Genomic DNA, 9,895 nt, shown 5'->3' with positions numbered 1-9,895 from the left:
TTCCGGCAGATGACTCAGAACCGTTCATTGCTCTGGCTTGTGCAATCCCTGATTCTTTGGGCCTGTGTGGATGTCTGTGGGCACCGAAGAGAGGGCCAGTGCCTGGTCTTTGGAGGGTGGTTGTGGAAGGCTTTGCTCAATAGGAGATTGGTTTGTTTTCCTGGGTTAGTATGTTCAGTATTCGTGTTTCGGGTGTGTGTATGCAAGAGCACTCTCAAAGTGAGGACTTAACTTTGAAAATTAACTGAAGGCAAAACCAGAGGTTAAAGTTGCTAAAGTCAGCAGTTTCCAAGCTGTTTTGGCGTGACACCCATCAACACAAGTTTTGACACGCATCCCCAATGGATCGCTATGAATTTATACGTAATAGTGCGCTCAATACTAATGTATTCTAAATGCTATAAAACATAAATTTAAATTTGGATTGACAGCTATCATGGGGGAAAAGGTCTCAGGAAATGGACTGATTTAAATGGAATAAAGACAGCATTGGTTGTACTTATTAAACCTTGACATTTGATTTTCAGTCAAAGATATTTTGACTAATCACTCAAAGATATTTGATTGGAATCTAGTTAGTAAAAATCTATCCTCTTGAAACCAGTTTTTAAAAATAATTTAATTTTTATATTTCAACAGTTCGAAGCCCACCGAACCTATTCTTTTTGGAAGATTTTTATGAAGATTAGAAACCTACATTTCCACGTTTTTAAAGTGTTCTTATATGAGAATTTTAACAATTTTTAACAACAAAATCATACAATTATGGAAAAATATCCCAGGAGGAGTTCTCAAAATGATGACCCCAGACTCTTTCAAAAAGCAGTTCATTTCTCATTCATGGAAAAGATGCACATTTACCTGAAAGGCGTTCAATTGTATTTTTTTCAAAAACATTTGCTAGGTATTCCACTACTGACAGCCTCTTATCACCGAAAAGGTCAGCACAGGAGGGAACAGTAGCTTTTTACAAAAGAAAAAAAATGCAAATGTGTAATTAATTCCTTTTTTAAAGTACACTTGTATGAGACAACAAGAAAGTCAGCATTTTTCAAAAGACTGATGGCTGCTTTCCTACTTATTACAAAGTATTGTAAAAGTTCTGCTATTTAACATCCTAGGTTTTTGTTTTTTAAAACCGCAGTGATAGCATCTGGTGGCAAGCATTCCTTGCAATATCTTGCTGAAAGCAAACGCACAAGCATGTTACTCTAAACCCTATTTTTTATGAAACAGTGCTCCTCAGTGTCTGTGTAGAGGTTCAAAGAGCCAAGTTTTGGTTCCAACCCAGTTATCCCATATCGCAAAGTCTGTGCTGTTCTGCTTCCAGAGAAGAACTGGGCAAGCCATACAGGAATCAGAGACAGACATGGACACTCAAGTTTAGAGCCTCACAGAACAATTTTGAAAAGTAGTCTTTGCCATTTCAGGTTTATATTAGACCCCTACTTTTCAGAGAGTTCTTACTCTGGAAAATCTTTGAGAAATCTCAGCCCTAACACGTCTTTGACTGAACATGATTGGGATAAAAATTACACAGGGACTAGTTCTCAGGGTCTCAAGGAAAGTGGTGGTAAAGGGAAGGTCTTAATCTGAAACATGCATACCTCCAGGGTTTCCACTCTACCCCCACCATGGAGGAGTGGCCAACTGTCCCCTTGACTAGATTTAGCTTATCCTAACCCTCTGTTTTAAGGAAGGAAGTCGACCTCCTCCTTCCCAGGACATAAGTGCATGAGTAACCTTCATTCCTACATCGTTAGTCTCTTCACTATTTTGCAAAGTCTTAGCATGTAAATTTGCTCAATATCTCACATATTAAAAATAAACATGCTTTCTTTACCTTTTATACCTTGTAGCTACCACCCTGCTTTTTCATTTTTCTATTCACAGTCAATTTCTTTATAAAAAGTGTACACATAGGCTATTGCCCTTTTTTCACCATTGATTCACGTTTGACTCCACTGCAGGTAGACGTCCACCCAAACATTCTCTGAAATTGCTCTTGTTAAGGATACTAATCATTTTCTAATTGCATTGCCCAAAAAATACATCCCAGGTCTTATTTCATTTTGTTTGTTGTTGACATTTAGCCCTTTCCTCTTTGACCTTCCCAGGATTTCCGGAGCACCCTTCCCTTCTTCCCTGACTCCTTTGCTTGGTATCCTGATTCCTTTCCTCCCATTCTAAGCCCTCTTCTTTTCACTATAATATGATCTTCTTGTATGACCTCCACTATATCCATAGGTTCATGTTTCAACTTTTAACTTCTTCAAAATCTCTAACCTGTCTCAAGCCGTAGATGTTACCTGTGTACTACTGGACATCTCTCAGAAACCTGGGTGTGTCCCTCCCCAATTCTTTTAACTAAATGATCAAAAGTCCTGTTATTTCTATCACTTTTGTGTTCCTCCCATCCATACTCTCTCACCTCCATCATGTCTCATGTCTCACCTAAACACTTAATTTTCCTACCTACAGTTCTGATCCATGCCAACCTATTGTCTATTCTGAAGTTCAGGTAAACATTCCAATTCTAATTATTTTATACGTCAGTTTAAAATCCTTTATAACATCCTCTTATCCAAAAAGATAAATTACAAACTATTGAGCAAGGAGTGTAAGCCTCTTAACGTCTTGATTTCTCCCTTCTTTTCTTTAGAGCCATAGCAAATTATTTACATTCCTTCCTATCCTCTATTCATATACATGGGGTTCCTGGCATGCAAGCTTGTCTTTCAAAATTCAGCTCAAATAATGTCTCCTGCAGGAAGCTCTCACAGAGCTCTCCAGTTTGGGAATTCTGCTTTTAAAGATGCATATTCCCACTCTGCACCCAAACCAATTAAGTAAAAATCTCTTGGGGGAGGGAACCCAGCAGCAGTATTTTGTAAAACTTGCTCAGTGATTTCCCTGTGGAATCCTAAAAGAAACTGTTCCCAAGAACTCTCCTCAATAAGTCTTGGTGCAAGATTCTCCCCCATCTTTTCTCCATGACTTTGAAACCCCTCTCTCTAGTGGCTACAGACTCACATTTGAACTGTGCGCAAACTTACCTGCTCTGCTAGTTGAAAGTGCCAAGGTCACTTCCCCATTATGCATCAATGTCTCCTTGTTGGTCAGAACTATATCCAGACTTTGGGCCCCACTTGATCCATCCACTCCTTTTCCTCTTTGACCAGCAAAACAGATTAAAAGATGAAAAATGCTTGTTTTCCTCCTTGAAACTTCCAGCAACTGCCTGGTGGTTTGAAGTCCTTTGCAGAGGATATAATTTGGCCCCTGGGAGTTTGGTTGTAAACACAGATATCCCATGTAGGAAACACAGTGCATGCAGGTGCAAAGAGGCACAAGATAGCACCATGAAAACTATGACGTATCCAGGCCTGCAGTGGTACAGATAGTGTGGATGAGGCACTGCAAGAGGGCATCTGATGTGTCCACAGGGCCATGTCATGAAGGGCCATGTGGACGCTGTTGGTGGTGTTTCTTCATTCCCTTGTGGACTATGGGGAAACACAAAAGGATTTTAAGCTGGGGAGAAACATAGTCATATTTGTATTTACGAAGGTCCCTCTGGCTGCATCATGGGGTATATTATAGGAGGGTACCATTGCCTGCAGTGAGAGGTGTTAGGGACACAGCATGGATGAGAGATGAGGAAAGCTGAAATGAAACAGAGGCAGGAGAAATGGAGAGGAGGGCATGGCCTTGAGGAATTTCCAGGACGTAAATTTGGCATCGCTTCTTGGACCATGAGAGGAAGAGGGAGCAGGAAGAATCAAAGATGAATCCAAGAATGAACAAATCTAATTTTTGAAATAATGCAATGAAAAGTGGAACTGGTCTGTTTTCCTAGGTAAGGAATTTGTCTGCAAGTCGATATTCATGAGGATTAATTGTATTTATTTTCCGAGTATGGACAATTTAAATGCTGGGCCCTAAAGGGAAACCCATCTCTCAGAGTAACTAAAGCCCAATTTCAGAGTGAGCCTGAACAGGCTCCCCACTCATGAAGCCTTCACCCTGGCCCACTGGGGAGGCAACAGGTAACTGATAAGGTTCCGGAGTATATAATTCAGTGCCTCAGAAACTGTCCTCAGCCTCATCTTCTGTCTTCTTGCCTCATACCTAACTTCACGTCTCTCCAGTCAGTACTGGGGAGTATCTGCTGGTTCTCAACTCCATACTCAACCTTGACCTAGTTTTGTCTGACTCCCTTGGCTCCTGACTTTATGGACCTCAGGAAGGGCACACTCCTAGGCTAGTCTCAGGTTGAGCTACCAGTGTCTCCAAATTAGACTTCCACTTGTCAAGAAGGAAGTAGAGTCCAGGCATAATTGGAGCTTCCTAGGGTGGTTTGAGATCTCTGTACTCCTTGCTGTAAAATGAACAAATACTCTACCTTAAAGAGTCTCATGGGGCACGGCACAATGGCTCATGCCTGTAATCCCAGCACTTTGGGAAGCCGAGGCGGGCAGATCACCTGAGGTCAGGAGCTCCAGACCGGCCTGGCCAACATGGTGAAACCCCGTCTCTGCTAAAAATACAAAAATGAGCCAGGCGTGGTGGCAGGTGCCTGTAATCCCAGCTACTAGGGGGCACTGAAGCAGGAGAACTGCTTGAACCCTTGGAGGTTGCAGTGAGTTAAGATTGTGCCACTGCACTCCAGCCTGAGCAACAGAGTGAGACTCTGTCTCAAACAAACAAACAAACAAACAAAAAACATAGAGTCTCACCGGAATTCCAAAATATCCTTCAGTGACTGACCATATACTCTAGCAACAGTTATTTCATATATACCCGGCCACACTGCTCAATCTCCCATGAGATTCCCAGCAAGCTTCCCTGGTTTTGAGAAAGTGTGAGGTTAAAAAACAAAAAACAAAAAACAAAAACAAAAAAAGCAAAAACAAAACACACTTGCTTCAGCTAATTAATGCTAGAGAAACAAACATAGCATCATAAAATGTAAGCATTTGAAAGAACCATATTGTTGACACTGTTCCTTATGTTTTGCAGGGGAGGATGGTGAAATAGAGGTAGTTTGTGTGATTTGCCCAGAATCCCATGAAGAATTCACAGAAGAATTGAGACTGCAGTCGGTATGGCCACATTCCCAGAGAACTGCTTTTTCTGCCACACCCTGCAATAATAATATTGTCACAAGACAATTGGACAGTGTTTCACATATTCAGTGATGGAAGAAGAGTTTAATTGAAATAAATAAATGCAGGAAAAATTAATTCGATTGTGATAACACTTAAGGAATGGAGTGTTCACTCTCTAGGAGAAGTTGGGCTAAACGATGAAATGGAGTGTCCCTGTATGTGATCTGTGGTGCTGTTTTGTTGCAGTTAATTCCTATTTTTAACTTGAAATGTGTTCTGACTGGGTTAGTGCCAATGTTTTTGAGACTGGTGTACCTATCCTATTGGGTACATTCAATTTACACAAGTACATTCTCTTTTCAGTTCTCCCACCACTTCTCTCTATTCAAACAATTAAAACCTTCTTGAATATTATTTGGTTAGTCCTTTGAGTTAATGCATCAATTTTACAGGATCTGCTTCTGTCATTTTTCATTAACATTCCGCAGACAAATTAGTACTGCTTACTAACAGCACAATCCTAAATTCAAAAGACTACTGAGTTATAAAGTGGATGTCTGGACCATCCAAAACATACTGGCTGTGGTTTGGGTATGGATTTTTGTCTCCACCAAAACTCACACTGCAATTCAGTCCCTGCTGTGCCAGTGTTCCACTTAGGGATAGGTGTCTGCGTCATGTGGGTGGATCCCTTGTGAAAGCCTTGGTCCTGTTCTCCTGGCAGTCAGTGACGTAGAATTAGCTCTCATGGAATGGATTAATTCCTCCAAGAGTGGGTTGTTATAAAGTAAGGTTTCTCCCCATGTTTGGCCCCTCTTCACATGTGCCTGCATCCCCTTTGACCTTTTCCTCATTGAAACTGCAGGTTCATTGCAGGTTCACTGCAACCTCCGCCTCCCGAGGTTCAATGTCTTTTGACATAGCACAAAAGCCCTCTCCAGAAGCCTGGGGTTGCCAGTGCCATACCTCTTGTATAGTCTGCAGAACATGAGCCAAATAAGCCTCCTTTCTTTATAAACTACCCAGCTTCAGGTATTCCTGTATAGCAACACAAAACAGACTAAGACAATGCTTACATTAAAATGTCGAGATTGTTACCAAGACAAATGTAAGCAATGAAACATACATGTTGTAGAGCCTCTGCTGACCAAGGGTAGGGAGAACCCAGTGGACCTTAATGTGAAAAGCATTACATTAATATGCCTGGTATTGTATTTCTAGGAACTTATAAAAGAAAAAAGCCTCCTGATATGGCATTGCCTGGAAACTGCCATTAGTCCCTCATTAGTGAATTGTCAGTCTCTCCATTAATTTGAAGGGGGTTAAGGAGAAGTATTAAGTGACAAAGAGTTTGGAGGGAATTAGAAAGATCTCTTTGGTTTCTAAACGTATCTTTTTGTGCTTTGATTGAATGTGTTGCAGATAGGAAAGTTGAATAGGAGATCCCTGGTATCCTCTCAGATTTTAGCTTATCAATAGAGTTACCATTGATTGTTGAAACAGTGTGAGTTCATGCCACTTGTTCTAGTGTCCTGTCTGGTTCAGCATTAATCTTAGAATTTTCAGTTTTTAATGGAGTAGTTTTTCTAATATCTCCAACTATCAAGCCAGAATGTGTTTGGTAGACCCATGCTGTGGACTTCTATCTTCTGCCACACTCTTTCATAATAGTGTGAGAGATGCTTATTCAGTTATATCAGGCAGTGTTCACTTTGCAGACAGAAACTACATCAGAGATTTGAAGAGAAGAGAATTATTAATATAAAGAATTATTCAGTAATAGATTTTTAAAAAACACTGTAATGGGAGCAGATGTAGAAGGTACAAAAGAGAAATTGTCACTTCATGTCTTGGGGTAAGTGGAAAAAAAACGAACTAAGGACTTAGGAAAAGACATATGCTATAGACTGCATTATGTCCTCACAAAATTTTTATGTAAAAGCCCTAATCCCTAAGACGATAGTATCTGGAGATAGGGCCTTTGGGAGTTGATTGGGGTAAAATAAAGTCAGGAGGGTTGGGCCCTCTTGAAGGAATTAGTGGCATTAAAAGAAGAAAAAGAGATAAATTGCTCTCCCTGCCATGTGAACATAGCTAGAAAGTGGCCTTCTGCAAGCCAGGAATAGAGCCCTCATCAGAAACCAAATCTCCTGGCACCCTGATCTTGGACTTCCCAGCCTCCAAAACTCTGAGAAATGTCAGTTGCTTAAACTGCCCAGTCTATGGTATTTTATTTTTATTTTATTTTTGAGTCATGGTCTCACTCTGTTGCCCAAGCTGGAGTGCAGTGGCATGATCTTGGTTCACTGCAACCTCTGCCTCCTGTGTTCAAGTGATTCTCCTGGCTCAGCCTCCTGAGTAGCTGGGACTATAGGCAGGTGCCACCATGCCCAGTTAATTTTTTTGTTTTTCTTTTCATTTTTGTATTTTTAGTAGAGACGGGGTTTCACCATGTTGGCCAGGATGGTCTCTAACTCCCGACCTCAGGTGATCTGCCCACCTCGGCTTCCCAAAGTGCTGGGATTACAGGCATGAGCCACCACACCCAGCCTATGGTATTTTATTATACCCACCTGAGCAAACTAACATGACCAAATGTCCCAAGGCTGATATTCAGAGCTCTTTGAAGGTGTGGCTGCCACAGGAACATGCAGTCTGCAGTGGCTATGAAACTCGCCAGATGGCCAAAGCTGGCTTACAAGAAGCCATATGCCCTTGCTGGAGGGTGCGGACAGGCTGGGGCTGGTCCATAGAAGCAAATGCCTGGTAGGGATATAGTTGCCAGAGGTTGCATCTTGACAAAATGCAGAAATGGCCATTGTGTGGAGAAAGCATTCACTGAGAATGTGGCTACAGATGACCAAGTGGGCTGCTGGATGCCTACACTGAATAATCCTAAGAAAATCAGAATCCAGAAAGTGCATTTCTACTGCTAGCTTCTTACAGTGTCTCTCCAGCTCCTTCTATTGGCAAAGCCGAACACTGGGCCAGTCAGTCAAGTTCTTGTTACAGGATCCAGATTTACTATCAGAAAGTCCACAAAGGTAGATTTAGGGCTGATAGACAATAAATTGATATATGGCACAGCAATGAATGGAGTTCTCAGGCAAGCCTGTCATTAAATCTGTATGATAACTAGTGAATCTGTCTCTTTTCCTGATCCTCTCCAGAATCCTTCATTTAAAGGACAATACGTAAGGAATTCACTGGTAAAACATTGTATGCTTGGTCACAAGCAGCTAGAGAAAGCAAACTACTTCCAGCCTGGCACAGTGGCTCATGCCTGTAATCCCAGCACTTTGGGAGGCCGGGGCGGGTGGATCACGAGGACAGGAGTTCAAGACCAGCCTGGCCAACATGGTGAAACCTGGTCTCTATGAAAAATACAAAAATTAGGAGACTGAGGCAGGAGACATGCTTGAACCCAGGAGGCAGAGGTTACGGTGAGCTGAGATTGCACCACTGCACTCCAGCCTGGGTGACAGAATGATACTCCATCTTAAAAGGAAGGAAGGAAGGAAAGAAGGAAGGAAGGAAAGAAGGAAGGAAGGAAAGAAGGAAGGAAGGAAAGAAGGAAGGAAGGAAGCGAGAAAGAAGAGAGAAGAAAGAAAGAAAAAAGAAAGAAAGAGAGAGAAAAGAAAAGAAAGAAAGAAAACTACATCTGAAGTCAACACTAGTATTGGTGGGAGAGGAATTTTATGCTGCGTTTCCCAGTAGCCACTAGATATGCCAATCAGGTGTGCATGGTCCATGCTATGACCTGTGAGTATCAGATCAACGTCAGCTTGTGCAGCAAGCCCACAGGACTGGAAACCTCCCTCCAGTCCTCTGCCCCCTCCATCTCCTTCAACACAGAAGCTTCAGGTCAGGAAAGGAAAGGCCACCTTTCACATGCAGAAGCACATCAGCTTCTGGAGGGGTACTTTGGGCAGGTACAGCCTCCATCTTCTCAGTCTCCAAACCATCCCCTGCTTTGGACCTCTCCTTTGCAACTGTGGTCCTGCAGCCCTCTTTGAGAAGAGGGATGCAAGAGCCTTAGAGTTCCCACTTATTGATGCGTAGGAGGAGTGAAGGCTCTCAGGACCTCCATTCAGGACTCCTGGAGGGGGCAGCAATGCTTGCAGAGTTCATAGCGCCCAGATGCACCTGACCTTAGGTCCATATCCCAGGATGCTCATCCCTGGATCCAGGATGATGTGCTTTTGGTGCCGGAAGCTTCTGAGTCCCACTTTTCGGATGGGATAGCACAGCCAAAGAAATCAGACTTCATGTTAAAGGGAAACAGGTTTCTGGTCCCTACTCTTCCTGCACTGTGCTGACAGCTGCCCTTCTGGTAGGAGCTGATATAGGTAAGTTTCACGATAACAAGAGGAAGAGATTACCCATGGCTCTTCTGGATGTACCAGGCTTGTTTCAGTAATTTTCCAGTTTTTGGCATTACCAGACATTGGATCCACATTTTACCTCATTGCTAGCTACAAGAACTTGTTCAAGCTACTTAACTTCTGAGTCTCAGATTCCTCATGGGTTTATTATCCCTGAGGATTAAATAATCTATGCAAAATGTCCAATGCAAAGAAGGTATTCAGTAAACATATCTGAAGAGGTGAGATCAACCTTTTTTCCTAGAATTCAATTCTAAATGGAACTCACTTTGTGGATACTTACAAGAAACACTACATAGTGTAAAGGAAATGTCTTAGTGCAATTTCACAGAAGACATGGAATTATTATTTGGGAGGCTGGACCTTTCACTGAATTGTAGTTGTTTTGATTATCTCATA

The sequence above is a fragment of the Pongo abelii genome, chromosome 17, assembly GCF_028885655.2.
Source record: "Pongo abelii isolate AG06213 chromosome 17, NHGRI_mPonAbe1-v2.0_pri, whole genome shotgun sequence".
Lineage (NCBI taxonomy): Eukaryota > Metazoa > Chordata > Mammalia > Primates > Hominidae > Pongo > Pongo abelii.
The sequence above is the reverse complement of the archived record's forward strand: the minus strand, read 5'-3'. Positions refer to the sequence as shown.